Source organism: Molothrus ater, chromosome 6 (assembly GCF_012460135.2).
Source record: "Molothrus ater isolate BHLD 08-10-18 breed brown headed cowbird chromosome 6, BPBGC_Mater_1.1, whole genome shotgun sequence".
NCBI lineage: Eukaryota > Metazoa > Chordata > Aves > Passeriformes > Icteridae > Molothrus > Molothrus ater.
Genome location: NC_050483.2, coordinates 1195005 through 1220595, shown reverse-complemented (window position 1 = coordinate 1220595; position 25591 = coordinate 1195005). Strand labels below are relative to the sequence as shown.

The 25591-nt window shown below is 43.6% G+C and overlaps 1 protein-coding gene across 5 annotated transcripts in view; it reads right to left on the bottom strand.

Annotated features, from left to right (window-relative positions):
* The window catches only part of BMAL1 (basic helix-loop-helix ARNT like 1), a 50944-nt gene extending 31052 nt beyond the window's left edge, over positions 1 to 19892 (bottom strand). For all 5 annotated transcript variants that reach the window (XM_036383165.2, XM_036383167.2, XM_036383168.2 and 2 more), the window contains exon 1: positions 19807 to 19892. The gene's annotated coding sequence lies outside the window, so the exon portion shown is untranslated. The remainder of the gene's footprint in view (positions 1 to 19806) is intronic.
* Positions 19893 to 25591: the final 5699 nt, after the last annotated feature.

Below are 25591 nucleotides of genomic sequence, written 5' to 3'. Positions count from 1 at the left end.
AAATCAAAGCCAGCTCATGTCACCTCCAGGAATCAAACCTGTTTAGACCAGCTGTGCTAAGTATTGGTATTGTTCATGTAGTATTTCCCTCCTTAACAGGGGACTTGGATATACTTGTAGTGATAGAGCTCAAGGTCTACCTTAAAATTCTACAGAACAGCCACTGGAGACATCATCAGAACCAGCATCCTGATTATCCAGCTGACCTCAGCCACTGGAGATTTCATTTCCCCTCACATCTCAGGAGTGTCTGCCTCTCTTCTCTACCTACCCACTGAATCCCAGCTGCAAGAGGGTTTCAACAAAGCTTGCCAGTTTGCAACCATTACTGAAAGCTTGATCTAGTGTAAGCTTCTCCTCAGCCAAGATTAGACTCTTTGAGCTCTTATTCTTTGAAGTGAGCTTATGCTGCCCTGTTTGCATATTTCATTCTGGGCAACCATCAAAAGGAAACATCACAAGGGAACTGATCGAGCCCTTGTGAAAAGGTGGGGATGCACACTCTTGGAAATCAGCACTAACATGCTGCTGCTACCAAAGGAATTTGGCCTGCTTCAATAATCAATCTGCCAGCACATGCATTCCTCAGGTTCCAAGAAACTGCTTCCACAGGGAAAGCAGAAAGGGACCTGCCTTTCTTGGAAGGCCAGGCTTGAAGGGATTTATGAAACTCTACACATGAAGCAAACCGTAGTCTCTCTAGAGGCTACTGGAACCAAGGAGTACTGGTGCTCACATCAGCAGATACTGGGTAGGGCTCCCAGTGCTGCAGGGATTTCTGAACTCAGCCCCAGCACACAGAATGAGACTGAACCAGCACTGCAGGGGTCTCCACTGAGAGCAGGAACCACTGAATTCTGCCCCAGAGCTCTGCACACCCTGGGTGTTACTGGGTGCCTCGTGACATTTTACAGACACACTGAGATCACCACAGATATTCCAGGAGCACATGTTCATATTTCACCTCAAATGTCAACAGGGATACACTAAGGAGGGTTTTAGCAGAAAAGTGTAGCTGCCACACAACCTGTAAGCTAACAGCTGATCTACAAAGTAAAAAAAGTTACACTAAGAATTACACCCAGGTCTATCTGTCAACAAAAGATCTACTCTCAATCAGCACACACCTCTGGATGTCTTAGGATTTCAACAGGTCCTGCTGCTCTAAAACATCCAGATTGATTTCACTGGAAAGGGATACAGCCATTATTCCATAAAACAGAATATAAATCAGTCTCCTAAGAAATCCAGCTGCTAGTAGAAAAAGGACTGAGCCCAATGTCAGAAAGGTTTAAATTATTTAAATCAAAGACACCCAAGCCAACATACTTTAAAAAATGCTTCAAAAATGTTGTTCAACACAGCACCCCAAAATTTCTGTAATACAAGTTATGGAACAAAGTAACATTAAAAATAGGGTCCACTACTGTTAAATGGTGGTAAAGTAAGTTGACAAAAATCTATGTTAGGATGTGATATTTAATATTTATTTATTCCAATCCTTCAGAAGATTTTGTGTATGTGTGAGAAGAAACAAGGTATTGTATTTTCAAGACTGGAGAGAATGAGAAGATTTAAAATCAAAAGACAACAGAAACTTTAAGTCCTTTGGGCCACTTATTTCAATCTGCTCATTTGACATCAAAATCAATTGTTCTTTTAGTAATGACAGAGTTAAAAGAAACAGACCCAGGCACAACAAAATAAATCTACCCCCTCAATTGCTGCAATCTAAACTTAGCTGAAGTCCTGAGGTTCCAAGCAAGGTCCAGCCTCTAACGTGTGAGGGACCTGCTGTTTCACAAGCACAGGATGCAGTCCTGCTCACCAACCCTGAGCCAGCCAAGGGATTTGGAGAGGGTGGGAGGCAGAGCAGGGTGTGTGAAAGACAGGAAAATCCATCCTACCATGCGGGTAAATCAATTACCCAACATTAATGGGCTTCAAGGAAAAACCTCACCAAAGATGATTTCTTTAATAGCTCATGTACTTCCAGCATGCTTTGATCAGAAACACACACCCAAACCCACAAAACAACAAAAACCTTCTCAGCTGAGGAGGCAGTGGTTCTGTGAAGTCTCCCAAGTTGTACACATTACTTCTGATCTGTCAACAACAGAAGATTCACTGCAGAGTAGACTTCAAAGCCAAAACTTTTAGAAGATTAGAAATTTCTCTGTAAGAGGACTGTACCCAACCTGGACTGACATTTCTGGAGCAGGAGCAGCATACAAGATAACAAGTAGGCAAGCTACTTAACTCACTCCCCATGTTATACAAACAGAGGGAATTTACAATCAGTGCCTCTGTAACTCACAGCTGGGAATGGCTCCTTTTTGCACTTGCAGTCCAAAAGATGCAGCTTTTTGTTTCAAGATTTCTTCCAGCTCCTAAATATTAGCACCAGTTTACAGCAGACGGATGTTTTAGACATAGGTCTTAAAGACTTTAATTAGCCAAACAGAACAAGTAAGTTTCATATTGTTTAAATGCATATCTTCTAATCTAGAGATGATGAATAAAGCCCAGCTGTACACTGTAAGTATTATTATAACTGTGATATGATCTGGGCAAATTTAATTTCCTTATTGCAGCTCAGTGAAGCTCGTGGATCCTCACAGCCCAGCAAATACTCTCCTGTAGTTCATAATCTCAAAAGTTGTCTTTCAGTGGCAGGAAGGCAAAATTCTCAGAAGTTCAAAGAAATGTGTTTTTTAAATGAATCAGCAGCCTAGCGAAACACTTCCTCATTTGTGTCAAAAGTAGAATTTTACCCTGTGGCCAGTGACTTGGCACACCATGGAAACCCTTCCAGAGCTTCTTGCTCAAGCTCAGAACTACTGCTTGTACTTCAACAGGATCTCTTGACTGTAACATTTCAAGTGAGCACAAGCTTTAACTCAAGCCATCTTCTCATTGGCACAGCACTATCCTAGTACTCCATTAGTTACTCCAGCTTCCAGCCACCAAGTCCTTCTGGGCTTTTGTCAGGTCCTCATTGCCTTCCCTCCTCTTACTGCAGCACTGTAGGCATCCAAACCAGACAATACATTCAAGCCATGGCATGAATAATACTACCCAAGTAATATTTTCTCACTTGACTTTTAAAGTTTATGCATTATGGGAAGCTAGCTGTTTTTCAGCTGAATAGATTAAACCACTACTCACTTCTTTCAGCCTTTGAAGTGCATATATTAAGGTGAAAAATCCCAGTTTTCTTTGAGTTGAACCACCTGGTCCAAATACTTTTAAAGATATTGCACAGAGCTGTTTTCCAGTCATATTATTACTACAACAAACCCAAACACATTTGGCACGTGCCAGACCTTTCATTCAGAGATCTACTGCCAAACTGCAGCTAAATACTTTATATCTTCAGGGAACAAAGCATTGGAACAAGAGGGCAAAAATATCACCAGAAGGAGCAAAGACAGGTGGTTCTATTTATAGCTGATACTTTCATTTCCAGTTTTTGCATATTCCCTCTGGTCCTGCTGGATTCTATCTCTGGCTGGAAGGAGCCACCCTTGCTCTCAGCATTCTGCCAGCCTGACAAAGCCAACAGGCTGTCACTTTCCTTCCATCCTAAAGCAAGCCCTGAGAAAAGGAAGAAACTCTCACCCTGCCTGGAACCAAGCTGGGGTTTCCTCACCCTGGCTGCCTCTCCACCATTTCCTCTAGCTCACATATCCTCCACAGGCTCATTTCCCCCCACTGGTTTCTTACAAGCTCTTTTTTACTTCACACAAAATCAGCTGTCAAACACAAATGCATCACATCCATGTGAATGTCTACATTTCTTCCTTCAGACTATCTTAGAGGCTCAACTTAATTTTTGTTCTCCTGCACTACCAGTGCTTTTTGGATAAGAGGGCATCACAGCTTTTCATTAAGTGTACAAATCAGAATCTGGTACAAAAAAATAAATCCAGAGAACGTACAATGATGGCATAACTACTGTATACACTAAAGTTTGTGTGGAAACAGAAATATGCAACTCTAAAATTATTGACAAATTTCCAGTTTTAAGAAAACTTTTCCCCACACATGCACCTGCAATTGGAGTCCCTCTGTTGGTGGAGCAACAATAAACACTGACATGAATAAGCTCAGCAGCTTCCTTTCCTGAAGGCACACTATTTGCCAGTTAAATCCAAATCAAACAGTGAAACCCTGACACTGCAACAACTCAGCACTTCCTAAATTGTTCTATGGAAAACATGTAAAGAAACACACATTAGAAAATGATACACATGTCACTCCAGTGTGGGAAATAGATATGTAAGTAAACTGGCAAAAAGCTGATGTGGCAAAAAAGCTGATAGGCCAAGAAACACCTATAATGTATTGTAATTAGAAAGTAGTTGGCTTCTCATTGTGATGGTGTGAATTATAATATGTATATTGTCTCACCCTTCCCATGAGACTGAAAATGGAATAAAAGTTTTCAAAACACCTCTCTGGGTCAGAAAAGAACACAATCTGATGCTCCATAGGTAACACCACCAGCCATACCTGAAATCCAGGTTTCTGAAGGAGGGATTTGCTGCTAAGGCTGAGAATGGCAGCCTTTCCAAGCCATGACAGCTGCCAGTGGGCATTACCCCACACTCTGCCCTTTGCAGAGAGCCACACCAAGCAGCTGGAAGCGCAGCCACAGAGAACACTGAGAAGTAGGGCAAGCTCCCAAGGCCCCCCAGGCCAGCACTAATATTGACACAGCACATTGGGAGCAGAATTGCTGTAGCTGACAATTCCCTGTCCAGGCAGAGCTGTGCTCAGGACTGCTATGGAACAAGGCATGGGATGGCAGGACAGGGAAACCACAATGCCATCCCAAAGAAGTCCTTCAGCAGGACATTAAAGGTAAAGTTAGATGTCTCATTGCACCATATACTGAACACTCAAGTGAATGCTCTTGGCTTCTGCTGCAGCACTAGCTACTTTTCATGCTTCCTTCTCTCTTCCTTGGATAAAATGGAATGTCTGTGCAGTTGACACGTGTTTAAGGTGAGACCCAAACACCCTACAGCGTGAACCTCACTAAAGCCACCATTTTGAGTGGTTTTGAGGGTTTGTAATTACAGCATTCAAAGTAAGACTTGATGAAGCAAATCAAGTGACAGTTTAGGGAAAAGCCATCAGAATATTGCTTGGAAAACGTTGTATTTGTCTAGCTCAGGATAAGCACGAGATACTGCTGTAAACCTCACAGCAAAGTTTCACAGAACAGCTGATAGAACACCTTTAGTGCAAAGGGATGGCTTTACTCCCTTTTTTAGTCTCTTGTCACTCTTCCCCCAGACTTCCCTTCCAGTACTCCAGCAGAGACTTTAATGAAATCCTCAGAGCCTGCCCATCCTGTGTGTTGAATTCATCATGCTGAACAATAACTAGAGAGAAAGCACAGTCTTCTGGGGGCTCAGGAATCTCCAGTGCCTTGCTGAAAGGTCAGATGGTACCCAGAAGCAGCTCAAAGCAAGGGGAGGAGATGTGCCAGAGAAAGGTAAGGGAAGAAATGTCCCATCCAACTACAGTAAGCAGTTAAAATAACCCTGTTACAGCCTTCCTGCACTTTCAAGATATTTTCAGCACTCCCACAGGATTTGTTTTCAACACACAAATCCCTCCTTGGTTTGAGCAAGACAAGGTGTGCTGAAACCTTTCCACTGATCCACATCTGCATTGTGACATTTTCTCTGCTCTTTTGTGAATGGCAAGTTATTAATATACAGACACAGTAGAGGAGTATTTCCATCCACTCTGCAGTCACTGCTGCAGTGGGACTATAAGCTTTATTTTCTGGAGAAAGGCCTACAGCAATAGGACAGCTCTGTAGAGAAATGGCTGATACAAGATATTCCTTTTTTGTGCCTCTGTACATTCACACTGATGTTGAGAATCACCACATTTCCAAACCTGTGACATTCAGCAGCCAGAGATCCAGCTGGATACAAGCCTCAGACTTTGCATTTTCCAGACAGGCTTTTAAATCCATGATTTCTAATTTAAATCAACAGTTGAGTTTGAATGCATACTTTTACATTACAACTGAAACTGAAAAAGTTTTAAAATTGCTGCTGTATTTGGAACAAAGATTCAAGTTTTCAAATCATGACAGCCTTTAGAAAGGCAAAGGAATGATCAGGGAACACCAGCAATTCACTTAATGGGATCTCTATTGCTATGCAGACATCTCAACCATTACAAAAATTTAAAATAACAGAAATGCAAGTTGGGAAGAACAGTGTGCAATAGACATACACATACAAAAAACCCCAAGAGATAAAAAAATCCTGCCAAGACTAAATACGGGTAACTGAGGAAGACAACCTGTTCAGAAAAAACCCAACACAACAAATCACAGCCACCCAACCCCAAAAATGGACTGTTCATAAAACTGAAGGCTGCATGCTTGATTTTTTTAAAAATGATTTCTTATCCTTGACGCAAAGATCCATCCACACAACAACCTCCTTCCCCACCTAACCAAGAAGGGATGCAACACAGAGCAAAGAGACATCTGACAAACAGTTGCAACCAGAAGTTTCTCCAAGCCATTGTTTTAATTCCAAAAGAGAACATTCCACGACCTACGCAGTCTGATCCCAATGGACCTAGGAAGGATCACTAGACAGTTCACATTCCTTCTCAAAAAAGCTTAAGTAGGTTTAGATGATTTTATTTCTGCAAGTAGCATACTTGTGCCAAATATTAATAATGCAGTCCCTTAGTTAGCACTTACAAATGCTCGTAATTATTCACAGCTCCTGAACACAGGATGGCTTGGATATCATCCAACAAATCCCCAGCAATTAAATCTATTAGAAAATGGAAAACTTTCTACTTTCACTCAGTAGAACAACAGAGGCAATGAGTTCTGCTTAAGGAACAATGAAATAAACTGGTCCTCTTCAGCTTAGAAAACTGGCAGGACCAAGATCTACAAACTCATCAAACGCCATCAAACAAAGGCTGGCTGAAAGGCTCAAAACAACACAGCCCTTCACATGAGGTGGAAAGGCTCTGGAAACTCTCAGCCAGGCCACAGGAGGCCTAGGAGCTCCTGTGGTTTGTATGGTTTGCACAGAGAGGTAGGACAGCTCTTGGACAGGGATTCTGCTGAGGGTTACCAGCACTGTGAAGTCCCTGAGCTGAAAATAACTGCGGGCCCTAATCCCACTCCTTCACCAGGAGCAACTCACAGCCCTGCTGGAGACACAACTCTACAGCACCTGGGTCTTCTTCATGGCACACAGTGGTCTCTCTTGCCTTCATTTGCTATCAGTAAAAGAACATTATCTCCATTTCTAAGTTTTCAGAGAAACTTCTATTTACAAGTATGATATACATAGCATACTGACAGGGAAAGTGTGAAATACACAACATCCTCAAAACACCCTTCCAGGTCAGCTGTGTTTTAAGTTAACTCACCTGCAATTATCACCCTACCACCACTCAGCACCAGGTGGAACATGTGAACTGAATCAGTAGACATCACAAGTTTAGCAAAGCAGTTTGTAAAAGCTTAGCTTATCAGAAAAAACCCCAGTCTAACACAGGAAGCCAGGTTTATATGCTTGGTGTCTGCTTTCCTACATGGAATTTCAATTCCAGTTTTAACAGCTGAAGTCCTCTGCAGCAGCCAAAATCAACAGCACTGAGCAAGGAACCCCATAAAAGTCAGCAGGCACAAACCACCCAAAGCAGACACCAGAAAGGCAGGCCTGAGCCTCACCTTGCTGAGCACCTCAGCACATACACACTGCCCCACTCACCTCAAACCTCCCCTACAGTGCCACATCTTTCCTAGCATTAAGTAAAACTCTTAATTCTCTTTTAAAAAGAGGCCAAAGAGCCACTAAAGCCAGCAAACTGTTACTGATCATAGAATCATTAAGGTTGGAAAAGACCTCCGAGATCATCAAGCCCAACCTTTGACCTTTGATTACACATGGGGAAGAACCCAACCAGACAAAAATGCTTGGAACAGAAAAGAATCATATATTTCAAAGGACCATGGACTAAACAATAGATACAAAGAGTTCTGGCTTTTTTTAAGAGTCCTACTTTTCTGAAATGTTCACTTCAATCTCATGCACTCTTGTGCCCTGACTTTAATAGAGAAATACATACACTTTTTGTATGTATGTTTTCTTCAGTCACTTATCTGGTGCTCAACTGAAATGCTTTTTTATCTGTTCAAGTCCCTTCAGCTCTCTTCAAAGGTTCTGTCTCCTCTTCCACATGCATTGAATTTATTTGTTATCCCTAAAGGTACAAGTTTAAATTTATATTCTCTAAATTCTGGAGTAACTGACTAAACACAAAATATTTACCCTGAGCAACTTAACTGACAAATGTAAAGGCACTTTCATTACCTTCATGTTAAATCACTCCATCTTTGTTTTCCTAAATATGAGTATGAGCTCCTCAGGTTTCTGTCCCACTTTTGCCTCCCTCAAGTATCAGTGCTCCAAATTTCACCTTATAGCAAAACACTGGTATTCATATTCTGTCTCTGGTATTGACATTCTTATTCCAAAATAAAAAAGTGTTATATTTTGATCCATTTAAGATTACAGACCAAAAGTGGTGTTTGCTTTGCGGAACAAAACTAATGGGTATTACATTTTATGCATGCTTTAGAGAATAACAAGACAAGAACCCCCTGCAGTATTTTTAATCTTTTGACTTGTTTTGCTGCAAGAGTCTCTGCAGTCCCCTTCTCTCTTCTCCAGATCTCTCTGGCCCTCCCTGTCCTGCTCAGCCTGGTAAAAGCTGTATGTCCTTGCACTTCCTCCTACTCAAACACAGAGTACAGATAAGCAGGCAAGTTTTATCTCAACACTGATACCAGATTCATTCATCTGTTCCCTTGTATAATCCTGGGTTCTGCTCTCCTCTGCTGCAACAGGAGGCAACCTCATCTACTCTTTTATAGGACACACTGATATGCTGTAATTCAGGTCAAAGTTTACTTTACAAAGATATCCTGGAAGACCTAATGTGTTGTAAGAATCCCTTACCCGCCTCCCACCTTTTCTGTTCCAAAGCTTAGTTCTCCTTGCTCCTAACTTCCAACTTTTCTAGCCTCAATGTCACTAAGTCACCTATCTGCTATTAAACTTCATTTCATTTTCTCCTACCAGATAATGTTATCAGCTCATTGACTGAAGGATTAATGCACTGAATTGTTTTTTCCTCCTTTAAGTGAGTTTAGTTGTGTTCCTTTGATCTGACACTAAATTTATGTTTGCAAAACAGTTCATTCCTTGAACTCCTTTCAGTTTTCTAGTCACACTTTATCAAGTCTGAGAAAGTATTAAAGCCATGACATAATTAACATCCTACATAGATCAACCTCCCTTTGAGTCCAGCTTGATATCCTTGTTTACCAAGGCACGGATTCTTTTGTGCACCTCTCTAATGTTGCCCTGGGAACTGCCAGTCAATAAAGTCCTTCCACCCTCAGTCACTTCCTCTTGCAAGGGTGACATGCAGAACAGGACTCAGCTGTAGTTAGAAAGGTCACATATATTTCCCAAGCAAGCCAAGTGGAAATTGCCAGAATCAACGCTCCTGACTAATCCTTACTCAGCTCACACACAGTAACCATGAATCAGTCCAACAGTTTATTTAATACAGGGCTAGGTGGGTTTTTACAGTGCAGTTTTTACAGGTTTTTACACACACTCCTCTTTGGGAGATTCAGTAGACAGAATTGACACTATTTCATTAGTTGAGAAATTGGAAATCTAACCTTTTAATCCTTTCTAACTGCTAGGGCTTTTAACCTCCTGGCTTCAGCATTCAGCTGGGTACTCCCATACAGCACTGGTGCTTACCTAACCCCACACTGAACTGTTCAGAGATACAAAATAGATGAAACCTAATTTGTAAAGAAGTAATTTTTAAAAAAGCTACAAGTCTGAGTAATGACAGCTTGGTGATTCAGAAGTCAAACAGAAACCAGCACTGTACAGTGGAGGGGAGAGATGATGAGCTCACCACTGAGTGTCCAGTTAACTTCCCTTGCAAACACACACCTCAACGTGGGAGCACACAGGTCAACTCTCAAAGGCAGATTACAGCTCAAATAGCCCTACAAAGCCTCCAGGGTAATAGAAGCATTCAAGAAACACTCTGAAATGTATTTATTTTGTTTGTGAGCTACTGCTTTGGATAAATTTGCTCCTTTTGTAGAAAGCTGTTTAATCAACACCCAAGCGAAATCCATCTCCCACCAACAGCAAGTCAAGAAAGAATCTGGATGAATGTTACTACTCTAGTTAGGATTAAGAAACATTGCTCTGGGTTGGGATGGCACATGGAACAGTCAAATCTAACTGCACTGAGATGACTGATGCCTACAGCCTGAGCAGTGGGAATGTGAAAACTATGAAGATAAAAGCAGAGCACAGCAAAAGGAGCCACCAGGAACAAAGTATCCAGCCCTTTGAAGGGTGGAAAACAAGGAAAAGCTCACATGTGGAAATGATTGGGATGAGTCCACTTCTGGAAGGATGTGTGGAAAATACAGAACTACACCGTGAGGGATGATTGAAGAGAAACTCATCCACTGCTGCCAAACAAAGACTTGGCCAAATTCCGTCACAGGGAGGAGCTACAGGGGATATGCTGGGCTGTATTTGGAGGTGAAAATCTAATCCTTCACTGCCACATGCAATGAGGTCTGCTAGAAAGGGCAATCAAAGTTAGCTGTACTTATCCCTAATGTTTTTCCTTTAAGCTAGTGCATCAAGAGTCTTCCAGGTGTTGAAAGGGCAGGGAAGTTTCTTTTTCTGCTTCCTGCAAGTCTTTGAAATCCACTTGCCAGCCACTCCCCCAGGAAACGTGAGAACCTGCCCCAGTGTTATTCTGTGACCAGGTTGCCAACACAGCATCACTCCAAAACATCGTCACCACCACGAAACACACACGCACGAAACAGCAAACAAAGAGCTCACAGAACTGAGACAAAAGGACAGAGCCACACACAGCCAATTCCAAGGGTGAATTCTTGAGTGCCTGCATCTGTAAATAAAGTCAGAGGCCAGCTGAGACACCAGTTAGCAGGCTTTCCAAAGTCACCAAACAAAATTCAACAGAAAAATGGAAAAATGGGTTCCATTGACAAATAACAGAAAGCAGTACTTTTCCAGGTTTGTCAAGGGACACCACCATTCCAGTGGGTTTGGGGCTACAGGAAAACAGCAAGCCACAGAAATATCCTAAAAGTAGAGGACAAGTTGGACAAGTGACCAAATATTTGTTTTAAAAAATAAGAAGTATGCACCCGAAATGTGTGCCAAAGAAAGTAGATTACACAAGTGTTACAGCACACCATGAATGAATCCATGGAGGCTTAAGCACTTGCCTGAGCAAATCCTGCTCTAAAAGGCACGTTCATTTTGTCTAAAAAGCAGCAAGACCTCTGCTTGAGCACTTAATTTGAGCACTTAAAGGAACTTTAAGAATCTTAAAATATGGAATAATGATCATCAATATGCTACAACACTACCTGGGTCTCTAATGAGATACCAATAGGGCACTTTTTGCTCACTTTTTTGTTACATGGAAGACTTTTTTTGTTCTGCTTCTTTCCAAGGTGTGCAACTATTTGGTCTTTATTAGTGTTCATATGCTCTAGGGAAAGAAAAACTAGAATCACTTCAAGTAGAAGGCATGAATTATCCTGTTATCTGCTGAGTTAGACTTTGTCTTATGTTCCATTTATATTCCAAATAAAGTTCAAAAATTTTAGTAAATCTCTTTAATAAGGGCACATTACAGTCTTAGAAAGTTTTTCATGCCACTGAACACAAGAACAATTCTCCTGAACAGCTATTTGATAAGAACATCAAGAACAAACTATGGTGCCAATATTTCTCTGAATGGAAGCCTGGGTAGGCTTTAGAAAGCTTTGCTTCTTGAAAACAGAACATTTAAACCAACTGGCAGCAAGATGAGATCTACGCCAAGTTTGAGAATCATTCTTAAACAGCAATTTATTTTTTTTTTAACACAAACATGTGCCCTCCTCAAAGGCAGCAGAGGTGTGCACAATTAATGGAGTTCAAACCATGTATTGTCTTGGAAAAAAAATCTTCTTCTTCTCCTCAGTCTCTTTCCTATATTCCACTTCCTGGCAAGTTTAACTGGAGACATTGCTGGGTCTCTGCCAATTTTACATAAATTATCAGTTTGACAACAACTTGGACACGTAAGTGTTCAGCTCTGGCAAAGTCAGGTGATAGTGGTGAATGAGTTCCTGAGAGATTTCTGTATCTGAAACACTTCTATATTTGTCCATCTGGAAACCCAGAGCACATGGGCCAGCAAGGGGAAAGGGAAAAGAGTCAGAGGTCTGCCTGAGTTACTCTTCTTTGTTATAAAAGAGATTTTTTTAATGGCACAATAAATACTGAAAAGCTCCACTGTATAGCTCCAGAGATGAAAGTAAGAAGTTGCTTATTTTTCTGGCTTCTGGGTTTCAGTGCCAAAGCCAGATTTTTTCATCAAGTTTTTATGTAGATTTATGAAAGAAATGACCCAACACAGCTTAATCCAAAAATACTCTGTCACAAAGTCTCTTCTTCCACATGAAGGTTGCAGTGTAACACATTGAAAACAGCACTCTTCACACTTCCTGCCTCTCCCACCTCTCCTTCAGGAATACTCACTTTGTGAGCTGCTTCCTAACCCACAAAAGCAGAAATGTTTATGAAGCCACAAGTTGTATGGCATCAGCAATCCCAAATCACTCTTCTGGGGCAAATACTCAGCTTTCAGACACAGCAGATTCCCCAGGCCTGGATCTTTGCCCCAACATAAAATGCCACCATAGAGCAGAGGGACAGGTTACACAGATGGAAACTGTCAGCCAGGAAAGGCCTGGAGCACTGACCATGGCAACCCAGTTCCAATGATCATCAAAACTGCTGTCCAAACTCATCCAGCTGTCCACAGATGATGCAAAGGACTCATGTGTCATTATAAACCAAACTGCTGGGCACCAAACCCAGCATTTTGTCCTGTCAAGGTACCAGAGCAGAGCCCTGATGATCCTGCCCTGAACAGTGCCCGTTTCCTACGTGTTCCTTGAAAACCTGCAAAAATCCATCAGTCAGAGCAGAATTCTTGGGAGAAACACACAGAGAAAGGACAGTCAGAAAAGCTGCACAATCGCATCAGCTGTATCCAATTATTAAAATTTGCTCTAAAATGGTGAGTTGATAATCCCCACCAGGAATGGAAATGTAGAAACAGTTTCTCCAATAGTTGACTGCAGTAATCTTCTCCTCTGCTGGGCTTTTTTCCCCTCATCATCTTACTCTTGATAATGACAAAAGCGTTTGAGTAAGACAAATAAAGAGCCACTCCAGCTAAGAAAATAAAGTAGGCATTTGCTAAGGAAGAGTCTCATGGTCAAGTCAGATAAATGAGGACAGGAATTACCTCATTCAACAAATAATGCCAAGTACAGTAATTGAGATCTCATTATTGCCAGCTGGGATAGTTTAAACAGACTGAACTAGATTTTAAAATGCCCTAACAGGGAAATACCCATCTTTCTTCAGACTGTCTCCTGGCCAGACAAGCTGACCAAGTTGCACATGTCTCAGAGGGAGAAAAATGTATTTACATAAATACGTTTCTATTTCTCACAAAGTGAGTACTCCTAAATTTTCTAACAGAAGCGAAACAGAAAATCCCAACACGAACCCAAACTAGCACAAACTCTTTATCTTTCTACTTAAAATAGGAATATCTAATTGCTGGCCTTGTATTTCTAAATCATAAATCACTTCTAGTCCTTCTAGAATTTGGACCCAAACTGCATAGAAAGCGTTTGACAACATTTTGAACAGATTGTTCTTTAATTACAGCATATTTCCAGCAATTCTAATGTTTTATGTGACAAGCCCCTCTAAGAAGTCACTGAACCTGACTTGACAGGTTTCTAAAATAAACTACAATATTCAGAGGCTGGTTTGGTCATTGTAGTGAAAATATATTTTAAAATAAGAAAAAATAAAGAAGAAACTCTATAAAAACAGGAAGAAAACAACACTCTTTGTAATAGAAACTTCCAAGCCATAGTAAATTTGGTATAGATTAAAAACACAGGAAAATGTTACTGTAGGGCAGCAAATTTGCCTAATATTCTGGGACTTTATCAGATTGATAAGGAAAAAAGCTATTCCAGTTATCAGAGGCTTCTAAGATCACAAACATGTGTAAATTTCTGGATTTATTAATTTGGGCCATGTCCTGACTATAACACCAAAATATTCTTAAGTATGTTGAGGGCACAGTGTTGATACTGAGTTTTTTCCATTTAACTCATGGAATTAATTTCATCAATTAAAAAAAGCAATTTGCAAATGCCAAGATTACATGAAATGCCTTGGCAACAATACACATTGGGAAAGGAAACAGAGGAATAAATGGGCCTCCTGTTTCTTAGTCAACAATTCTAGAACTTCAAACTGGAAACTGCAACCTGGTCAAGACCAGGTTAAAAAAATATGAACCTCCAAAACAAACACCTGATTTTTTTTTTTTTTTTTTTTGCAATCTATTCTAGACCACAGATTCTATCCCTGAAAAATGACCAGGCCATTCAAGTCTGTGGGCAAAATAAATATTATTTTCCAAGGTTATATAAAAACTAATAAGCCAGTAGCCAAAGTGCAGCAGAAAGCCCAAAACTCAAGGAGATTTAAAATACAATTATCAGAGGTCCTTGAATGAAAGATAAAAATATCAGTAGCACTCAAACCAAAGCCAACTTGCTGCCACTCTCAAAGATACAATACGTATGCACAACATAAAGGATGAAAGTTTTGATATTTTAATACATGATTTTGCTTCAAATTGGAACTGAACTCCTAAATTGTGTAATGCTCCAAGAAAAATCCACAGATGACAAAGAAATCCATTCACAACAAGTTAAGGAAAAAAAAACTAACCAAACCAGTTCAAGGAAACTATAAAATAACAGCTTTGAAGACAGAAAAAACATTCTTACAAAAGAAAAAAAAAAGGAAAAAAGTTAAAATAAAAGTTTATTAGCTTTATTTTTTCCTGTTTTTTCTAGGAAGTAACTTTTCCTTCTCACCTCACCTGATAAATATTCTGCAGTACAGTATTATTTAAAAATTTCTACCAGTCTTTTTGATTTTGTCCATTTTGGTCAGGCAAATTATAAAAGGTAAAGGCACTTGAAGGAAGTTTCCAAGCTAAAAAGAACTTGAGATCAAGAATAATAGTGATTTCTGAGTTCTCTGGTAGTCTTATTTCATTCACCCTTGAAATCCTGCATCAATCCCAAATGGGTAATAAAAATTTTAGAGTTTTCTGAGTAGCCCTGTATCAAGAACACATCCAATCTTTAAAATACAGGGATTCCATTCACTTATTTTTTAGCTGACACAGAAAGGAATTAAGGCAAAAGGCTTCAACTGAATGAGCACTTCAGAATTGCTATAAAGTACCTCCCTAGGAAAGTGATTTCAGAGACATGGTGCCAAAAGATGCTGCCTGGGAATCACCCAACATCCCTCCCGGTGCTACAGCAACTGCCCATGGGAAGATGGATTTCCATCCCAGCCACACAGGGAACAACTGCTCAGGATTTAGCAATGTGCCTGCTGCACTGAGCTTGTACCTGTGGAAAACAGAGCCCACCAGCATCTGCAAGGAAATCCCAGCCAAACCCACCCCAAACACTACAACCATCTGCCTCAGCTGCTTGGACTCATGAATGGGCCCCTTGAAAGGCAGCAGAGAACGTCAGCGCCTTGGGCCCCAAGAGACTGGCTTGTGAGTTCTCCCCTCCCAAGGAGATCTCCTGCTCTCTGAGCAGCCTACTGGCACCATTCCTGCACAAGGCCAACCTAGTAAACTCCAGCACAGGGCCACGAGCTGCTCTGACATCAGCAGCTGACCCACAAGTGCATCTGACACAGCAGACATTGAATAACAGCTTCTCAAATGGCAGCAGGCTGAAAAGGTTACAAATTCTCAATGCGCTGCCTAAGAAATATCTTTTTGCAAGTGCAAAAGAGAAAGTGTGACCTGAACAGAGAGGGGAGAAAGACAAATCCTTGCAGGCATGGGTCCTCAAACAATCCTGTACTTTACTCATGAAGAACCTGCTATCAGGCAGCTCTTGAATCAAATTGAACTATAAACCAGGAACTTGAGCATCAGCTAAAATAAATTTGAAATAATACCAAACACAACAGAAACTATCAATCTTCTTTGGGGCAGAGACTGAAATGTCAGACTATTTTTTTAGGTAATTAATATTCCAGACTAACAAAGCCTGAAGATACTGTTTTGATCTGTATTCTTCTGCAGAATGGATTAAAAAAGAAATTACATTTCTCAACATCTGGTGAAAGATCAGGTTTCCAAGGAGATGGAGTCTGGGCCTTGGATAAGTAGCCTTACTGCATATTTCCAACAAACTGAGGTAAAAAAGGCAGGTGCCATATGCAGTTAATGGCAGTGAGTTACCCTGATACCCCCCCCCCTTCAGTGTGCAGCTCAATTTAACAGACATCACAGGTTATCTGACAAGGTTCAGAGTCATTAAATACAAATAAAACTAATTGGATAATCACAACTGAGATTTCTTCCTCACACAAAAAAAAAACCCTCAAAACTTTAAATAGGCTTTCTAAATAACCCAATAAACCAACTCTTAGAGAGAAAAGCCTTCTGATTTTTCAAGTGCATAATTTTTCTGCTTCAATGTCTTGAGTTTCAACTATGTAACACCAGTCTGGATTTGATGTGACTAAAGCTGGAACACATTTCCTACTGCAGTGCAAGACCACCACACCCATATAGACATACACACACCCCACAGGCAGAGCACTCCTTTGCTTTGCTTCATCCATCATCAATCTACGGCCCTAAACCTACCTACAGCAACTCTTAGAGACACTGAAAGCTTTTTCACCAGGTTTGAAGATGCCATCAACCACCTCATTTGCATCTTCAAGCACCTCCAAAACACAGATTGTGAATTTCTGTGGGTTCATAAGCAGAATGTTCAATAACCAAATTTCAAAAGTTGGTAACTGAGTTCCAGTCAGCATCATCCAGTCAGCAACTGCATTTATCAAAATCAATTATTTCAGGCTGAAGCTCTCAAAATATGATGACAGCCAAAAGTTAAAGTTTCAAAACATGTTTACTGTATCAAAGTAAATAGAGAAAGCTTAAATATTGCATTCTGTAAACTTAGTGAGAACCAAAAAGCTACACAAGATTAAAAATATGTAGTTATTTTGGGCTTCTCTTTGCAGTCATTTGCACATGATATGCCTTTATACAGCTTTTATTGAAGACTAACTTCAGAGAACTTCCTTACACTTGGGGATACAAGCAGCTGCCTTTCACTACTTTTCTTCCCTTTTTTAGAAACAGAACTATGGATACAACTGAGCGTAAAGGTTAAGAATGAAAAGCATGCAGGTTACAGAACTGAAAGTCACTACAGGATGCACACCAAATTTACTTTGTTTCATTTAACAATAATGTATTCCTTGAGGTTTTCCTGTAGCTCCTGTCAAAGTATAACAACTCAGGCAATGGGCCCCATGCTGAAAACAGCTTAAAATGTTACATTTGAGCATGGAAAGAGCACTTCTGTACTCATGTAAACTACATAACCTACATGTCTCCTGGGATTTCCAGCATCCTGGATATCAATTCCCTTGGAAAGCCTGCCTTCCTCACCTGCAGCTCTCACAGTCTCAGATTTGCCATCAGTCCTGCACAGCTTCAAAGGACTCTGTGCAACTCTAAGCTCCACCAAATAAACCCAATAAACGCTCTCTGTTCTCACTCCTGGTTGCCCAAAACAATCCTTGAGAGCAGGTATATGAAGGAGAAAAACAAGTCTCCTTTAAAGCCCCTCTACAAACATCACCTTCCTAATACATCCCTAGCAAGGGTCCCCAAACACAGCAGGTCTCTCAGGAGCACGTGGTGACAGGGACGTGGTACCAGCCCCTAATTCCAGCTGTGGCTTTGTGGAATCCCAGCTCCAGCCACCTCAGCTTCCTGACACCAAACCAAGCAGCTTTCTTCGTGTTCTCTGTGGTGCTTCTCGCTTGTCTGCTCTCCCAAGGAACTTTCACGGAGCTTGATCCTTCACAGCCCCACACACCACAGCTGGCATCCGAAAGAGACAATGGAAATGCACGTGTGGAAGAGAATATGGGATAAAACAGCATAAAACCCCAATGAAATGCTGTGGCTGTAGATTATTTTACACGCTAAATTTCTACAAGCAGGGATAAAAACCCAGGAATGGTCATGAGAAGCACAAACCCACAGAAGTCAGGAGGAGTAAAGCCTTTCTCCTTAATAAGCAGCTGTGGTTTAGAGTAACTGGAGAGAGGTCTGTAGTTCCTGATGCTTCAAAGAGCTATTTACATTTGCATATTCCTGGAGGATACAGAACATACATTATGGAGAGGGCAGAGTTTAACCTCAGCCTTCTGCAAGACCGTTTACAGACACAGTTAGCTAGAATTAATACTTAATTGGAACAAACACGCTTTCTTTTCTCCCTTACAGACTTAGCTGCAGCCTGTGTATTATCAGTCACTCACATTTAAAAAGCCCTTTTGATAAAAGAAGATATAAACAGGCAGGACAGGTTTATACGAGTATGTTTAAAAAGAAATGTAGTATTTTGAATGTTGAAGTTCCAGAATTTAAAAAATTAATCTACTTAAAGACTGAATTCTGAAGAGATTAGATCACACTCTGCAGCTGACCCTTTCTACCTCACACACTAAGGAAATACTTTAAAATTCAGTAGGCATATTTGCTTCCAAGGCAAGAAAACACACCCACTTGTTCCTTCACCGTTGTTTTTCAAGCACGAAAATCTTCCCAAAACTGTTATCATCGAGGCACTGGAGTAACAGAAACCTCAGCGATTCAAAATGCAAAGTGATTCCCTTGCCTCCCCAAGCGCAAAATCCTGATCTCGGGAAGCCGCCTCGGTGTTCCCGCTGTGCTTCGTTCTCTGCTGGAGGAAAACCTTCCTTCCCTTGCCACAGGCAGGGGCACACAGGTGTCCGCCAGGGCAGCGGGAGCGCCGGGGGCCGAGGGGGATCCCCAGGGAACAGCCCCGGCAGTGCCCGGGATGCTCCGTGCGGCCCCGGGCCGGCACCTGCCCGCGGGCGGGACGGGCCAGGGCGCCACACGAGCGGGGAATTCCCAAATACCGCCATCCTCCTGCCTTCCACACGGGGCCTCCCCCATCCCGGAGCGGCCGGCGGAGACCCCGGGGCCCCGCTCGGCCAGGGCCGGGGAAGGGGCTCCGTCCCCTCCGTGAGGGCCGCCCGAGCCTCCCCGCGCCTGGGGGCGACTCGCACCAGGGAGGGGGCACAGCCCGGCACGCCCCCCCAGCCCCCCGACCGCCCCTGCCCGAGCGGGACCCCGGCCCGGCTCTGCCCTCCGCGGGTGCGGGCCCGGGCCCGCCTGCCGGCCCCGTGCCCCCGGTGCCGCCACATCGCCGGGCCAGCCCGCCCCGGGGCCGCTCCGTAACGGGGCCCCCGCCGCGGTCCCTGCTCCCGGAGACACAGCCCGGCACCACCGCCGGGGGGGTCCTAGCGCCGCCATCTCCCGGGCCGGGTCCTCTCGCACCGCCCCCGGCCCCTCCCGGGATTCCCCCTGGCCCCGGGGGGCGGCGGCTCCGCCGGGGCCGCGCTGCCCGCGACCCCCCCCCGACCCCGGCGCCCCCCGCCCGCCGCCCCTGGCGCTCACCGCGGCTCCGCGCGCCCCTCGCCGCGCCGCGCCCGGCCGAAGGGAGGGCGGGCGGGGGTCGCGGCCCCCCGGCAGCGCCGCACGCCCGGCGCAGGCAGCCCCCGTCCCTGACCTACTTTCCGCCTGGCTTGCCACCCGACGGCGCACCACTAACCTACTTTCCAGCCAATGGCACCCTCCCCCGGCCCCGCACCGGACGCGCCCGCCCGCCAACGGCAGAGCGGCTCCGCGCCCGCCTCGCCCAATGGGCGGCCGCCGAGCGGGCAACGCCCGCCCCCCCGAGCGCCGGCAAATCCCCGGGCGGCCCCGCGACCGCGGCCAATCGGAAGCGCGGCTCCCGGCCCTGGTCCCGCCCCCCAGCCGGGGGCGGGGCTGAGGGGCGGCGGGGGGGCGACGCCGGGACCCGGATGTGGCGGTGGCGGGCGGCGGGGGTGCCCGGGGCGGCGGGGAGGTCTCGGCCTCGCCCGCGCTGCTTGCCCCGGCGGCGCCGCCGCCCGCGGTACCGCCCGCTGCCCGCCCCTCTGCTGGGGCTCGCCCGTGCCGCTGCGTCACCGCCGCGTGACGTCATCCGCGGCCGTGACGTCACGCGGCGAGGTGTGAAGGTCATGGCGGCGCTGCCCCAGCGTGGCCGCCGGCCCCGCGCCTCGTCCCTCTCCTTCCCTCGGCGGTGGAACGTCGCCTGGACACCGCCCCGGTGCCTTGGGGAGCGGTGCCGTGCTGGGAGCCGCCGTCCGCCTTTAGAGTCAGCTTCTGTCCCCTCAGCGCACGGGCCCTTCGCCCTCGAGCCGCCCTGCCTGAGGGCGGCCATGGTGCCCTTCAGCCCAGCCGCCGGTCCCCCGTGCCGCGGAGCCCCGCCTGGGGTGTGCGGGGGTCACAGCTCCCTGCCGGGGAGGCTGTGCTGCGTCACTGTCCTGGCTTAGGGCAAATCTGGGAGAAAACCTCCAAAAGGGGCCCCTCCAGAAAGCAAACCCACACGGCCCCTTCCCCCAACCAGGTCGGGAAGGATTCCTCAGAGACAAGTGGAAAGAACCTGTTTATTTAACAGGCACAGCACCCCCAGCACACAAAATGAACAATACCAGATGACACCACTCTGTCACTGCTCTGAAATAGATAACAAAATCAGAAAGTCTCTCTTGGGGGTGATCGCTCTGTTCTCAGTCCCTCCTGTGCTGGGGCAGCTGCTGCAGCCACAAGGTGCAAACTCTCGGTGTTTCCAGGTCCCAGTCCGGAGCAGGCTTGAGTGGCTCCAAAAAAAGGGAAAGGAGAAACAGTCCAGGGAAAAATTTGAACTGCTTAGCTAAACTAACCAGCAGAAGCGAAGAGCAAGAGCAAAGCAGAAGCAAAAGCCAAGCAAAAAGCAAAAGCAGCACCCATGTACTGCCCTGTCTGTGTGTCCCGCCAGCCGTGGGGGAGTGGCTGGTAGCAAAACCGAAACAAAACATTGGCTCTTCAGAGCCAGCCTTGAAGGCACAGAACATGATATCCAGCATGAACAGAACACAGGAATGGGGATACAAGCATCACAATGTCACCCTAGGGCATTCACACACCGCAGCCTCGAGCCCTCGGCCTCCAGCTGGGCTTGGTGTGCGATGCTGGCACAGCGTCCCTGTCACTGATGGGGCACAACACCGGAGCTGCTCAGGGCATCCGTTCTGTTCGGGTGTGCAAAAAGCCAGCAGTGAGTGTGAAAAGCTATCCCCTGCACCATGTTCCGGTCTAAATTTAGACAATCCACGCAGCAGCGTACAGGAGATGTGTTGCAAGAGCATAATCACAGCGGTGCTGCTTTCAAATGCAAATATTTGCTAAACGTGATTGCGTGATCGCTGCATCAGATTATCATTGCCACATCCTCATTGTCTTAACATTTCCTGCCCTGTGATGCCACGTCCCAGAGGTTTGGTTTACGTTTCCCAGGGTAACATCACCGGGGCAGAGTGGATTGCAGCACGGCGTGGTTGTGGTTATCCCAATCCACTGGCGCAGGACGTGGGCTCAGCCCGGGACAGCATCGGCAGCTCCTTTCCACCTCATTGAGTGTGGACTAAACACAGGCAACAAGTGGCCCCTGCTGGATACAAACTCTCTGTTCACACCAGGGTACTCCTACTCGGGAGAAACCCTCCAGCAGAACGAAGTGAAACACCGTAGATGAGCAGGATGGAAATGTGTACCGTGAAGAGAGAGGAGAAGATGCATCCTTTTATTTCCAGCAAAATGGTGCTGCTTTGATTTGTTTTAGCACACAGAAGTTATGGAGGTGGAGAAGTCTCCTTGACTACTTCTTTCAACTCAGCCTTTGTAGTTTTGCCCATTGTTTCCACCCATCTATAGAAATAATCTTCCTTATGGAGTCAGTCACATAGTGTCTGTTTTAATGAGCCCAGTGCCTGTTGTAGGGAATGATGCCAAGAGTAATGATCTTTTGCTATTTCTGTAGGAGAGCAGCTTAGCAGGCCATATGTCAGATTTCCCAGTGAGACATTGTTTTGAGTTGTTTTCAACACCGTAGTTTCTATTCGTGAGATATTAAAGGAAATAACAGCATCTGGTTAATCAAATTCCCAATTTCACCATATAATGATGTATATCAGTCCTGTGTTCTGTGACTTCCCTTGAAACAGATTGACAGGTGAATGCAGGCAGTTTCTATCTGCAGGTGAATCAGACATCTTATACCTTGAAATTTTAAAGGTGAGGAGCTAAGAAACAACAATTTTAAATTTGACAGCTCCTGACACCAAAAAAAGCTCCTGACACCAAAAAAGTTTGCACCACCCTTCTACCACACGTTTCAAGAGACAAAAGGCCAACAGGAGAGGTGAGGCTTGACCAAAGGCAGAGTATTTTCTCCTTGCAAGGTACTTGAAGTAGAGCACCCCACAAATCGTGGGAGCTGCTGGGCAGACCAGCTCAGTTGTGCTCAGCTGGTGTGTCTGATACAAGAGCTGAAGCATTTCCTCACCCATGCCGCTCTCACCTGATTCATTTTCAGAATTTATGCTTTTTCTTTCTAAGAATGTAGTAAATTACATCTTGGGCAGAGCTGCCTGCTTAGCTATGTTAATGTGTTAATGGTTACACCATGTTTAAACACCAACATTTACACTCATGTTTGGCTTACAATGACAATTTAAAAGCAGGAAAAGGGTGTGCTATGTGGCAGTTGTACTGCAAATTGTGGTTTATTAATAGAATATTGGAAAATGTAGCTCATGTTCCAACTGATTACTGTATTCACATTGGAATGCTACAGTAAAAACTTTCCATGTCTTAGGATTTTGATTTTGTGTCAAGAAGAGTGGCAGATATGATCTCCATTAAATGCAGCCTACCTAAGGTATGCTAAGGCCATATCAGTGATTTCACTTTAGAATCTGCAAGGTTTTAAATCCAGGTAACTCTTTCCCTGCAGAAAAAGGATTCTGGTTTCTCGGCTGATAACCCAAAAACTGATAGTTTTTGGGGTTGTTTTTTTTTTGTTTGTTTGTTTGGATTTTTTTGGGTTGCCTTCAAGCAGTCTTGATATATCTCTGGAACAGCCACAGATGTTCAGAAGTAACCAGCCAAATTAGTTCTTTGATGTTTTCATTTTGTTTTCTCTCAAGCTTGATTCGTGACCCCAGTTCATGGCACAGAGGACACAGATCTCTGAGTCTTTGGAGGGTGAATTTTTGTGAAATGGCTTGAAGATACAATTATGTGTGCTTGTTTTTTAATATCTTCCAAAATATGTGCAAGATAGGATATCTATTTTAGCACCTAGCTGTGGATCCAACTGCTTCAGAGCGTTTTAACCAGCTGCTCTTTGTTTATCAGTTTTCAGCCATGGAAATACTGACTAATTACTGGAAATACTGATTAGTACTGATTAATTAACCTGTCTTACCCTTTTATCCAACCTCTTCCTCCATTTCTCTCTAGACATACAAGCTATGATCTTGTATCTTCTTTGAGAAGTCAACGTTCACGGAAAATTATCAAGACTTAATTTGACTCTCTGGACCTCTTGTTCTGTCTGTACATTAAAAACTCCAGAGATTATTTGGGTTATTTCTGACCCTGTTACACAGAGTTGGTGCCTTGCTTCAACCCAGTTGTGAGGGCAGAAGAAGCTGCAAACTTTGGCTTGAATTGTTTGCAGACTGATGCAAAAAATCACGCAGTGGTGACCTGTTGACTGTGGTCTGTCACAGCTCCTGTGTGGCTGGCTCAGACCTCTTCAAAATAAAGTCTTTATCAAAATAAGCTCTTCCAGACCCATTCTTTTCCCAGTTCATCAGATTCTTGACTTATTACAAAACCTAAGCTAGGGAAATATTAGGTTTTCCTGCTTTTGTTTGTATAAACACTTGCTGCTTTAAAGGGTGTACATCCTACCACAATGTTTCCACATTTGAGCATTAATTTCATAAATATAAAGCAATAAATATTGACTTTTTCATGTGCCTGCTTCCTTCTGAGCTTTTTTAAACTCATCCCTCTTCCTCCTGGCCTTCATCATAATTTAAAGGGCTAAAAGCTTGTTTCAGGCAAAAAGAGAAGATTCTTATCCAATCCATTGATTTCAGCCCTGTGGTCTCTGAGAGCACCAATTAATATCCAGAGACTCCATGGGAATTCCCAGGAGTTGGCAATCCACTGCCTGGCAGCATAGCAGGAACAGGAAAAAGAATCTGAGGAGGAAAATGAGGCTAAAGCCAGGGAATTAAGAAACTCTTAAGTACTTCTTTGCAATATATTTTCGATCTTTACAGAAGGTTCAGGACAAAAAATTTCTATCTTTATGTGGATTTGACCCTAATGAAGGTTAAAGCACTTCAGAGTTTCTACTTTATTAAACATATATGGAATTGAGTTTGTATCTCAAAGTCTGGAAGGCTGAACTGGAAGAAGACATGGTAAACTGTAAATATGTTAAGAAAATTTTAGTGAATATAAAATATTAAGTTGAAAATTCTAGAAGGCTACAGCCTTTTCATATGGCAGCTTTTTGTTTTGTTTTGTTTTTCCTGGGATTTTGTTAAAATGTTTCCTAGAGTTCATTCATGGAGTAATTTTGAGTCAACACCATATTTATTGCTTAGATTTTTTTAATGCATCACATACAAACCTAGAGTTGGCTGGTGTGAGATTCTTCCCTCCCTCCACAAAAATAATAAAGAATTCCAGAAGCTTTTTTGTTAGAAGAGAATTGGGCCAAAGACACACTTAAAAATTGCTGACAGTGTTTCTTCAGGGTTTACTGAGGACATTCAGGGTAGAGTTTTGCTGTCTTTTCTTTGTAGGGGTCTTAAAATTTTCTAAGTTCCATTAAACACCAAAACTTTTCCTTTTGGTACTGAAATGAACAGAGAATGGATTTCAACCAGCCTCAATTTGCTTGTTCTAAAGGGTAAATAAGAAGCAGAAACAGTTGAACAGAAAAGTATAGCTGGGATTATAAATGTCATTTAAATAGTATTTTTTAACTAAACAGTCACACACTGTATTAATTAAATAAGTATAGTATCCTCCCTTTTGCAGATTGGGAAAACAGGCCTGGAGATTAATGAGTTGGTCAGGATTACACCCACATATTAAACCACAATTAGAACTGGAGCAACTCATGGCAGCCTTCTAAACAGTTTGGGGAGTCACTCAGCACCTCCACTTGGTTTTCCATATCAGTTACACAAAACATTTTACTTTCACAATGAAATTTTGAGGCTTAGGGCATATTTTGTAAAGAAGCTTTGCAAACTATAAAAGTTAGGGGCCTGATTCTCTTTTCAGTTAG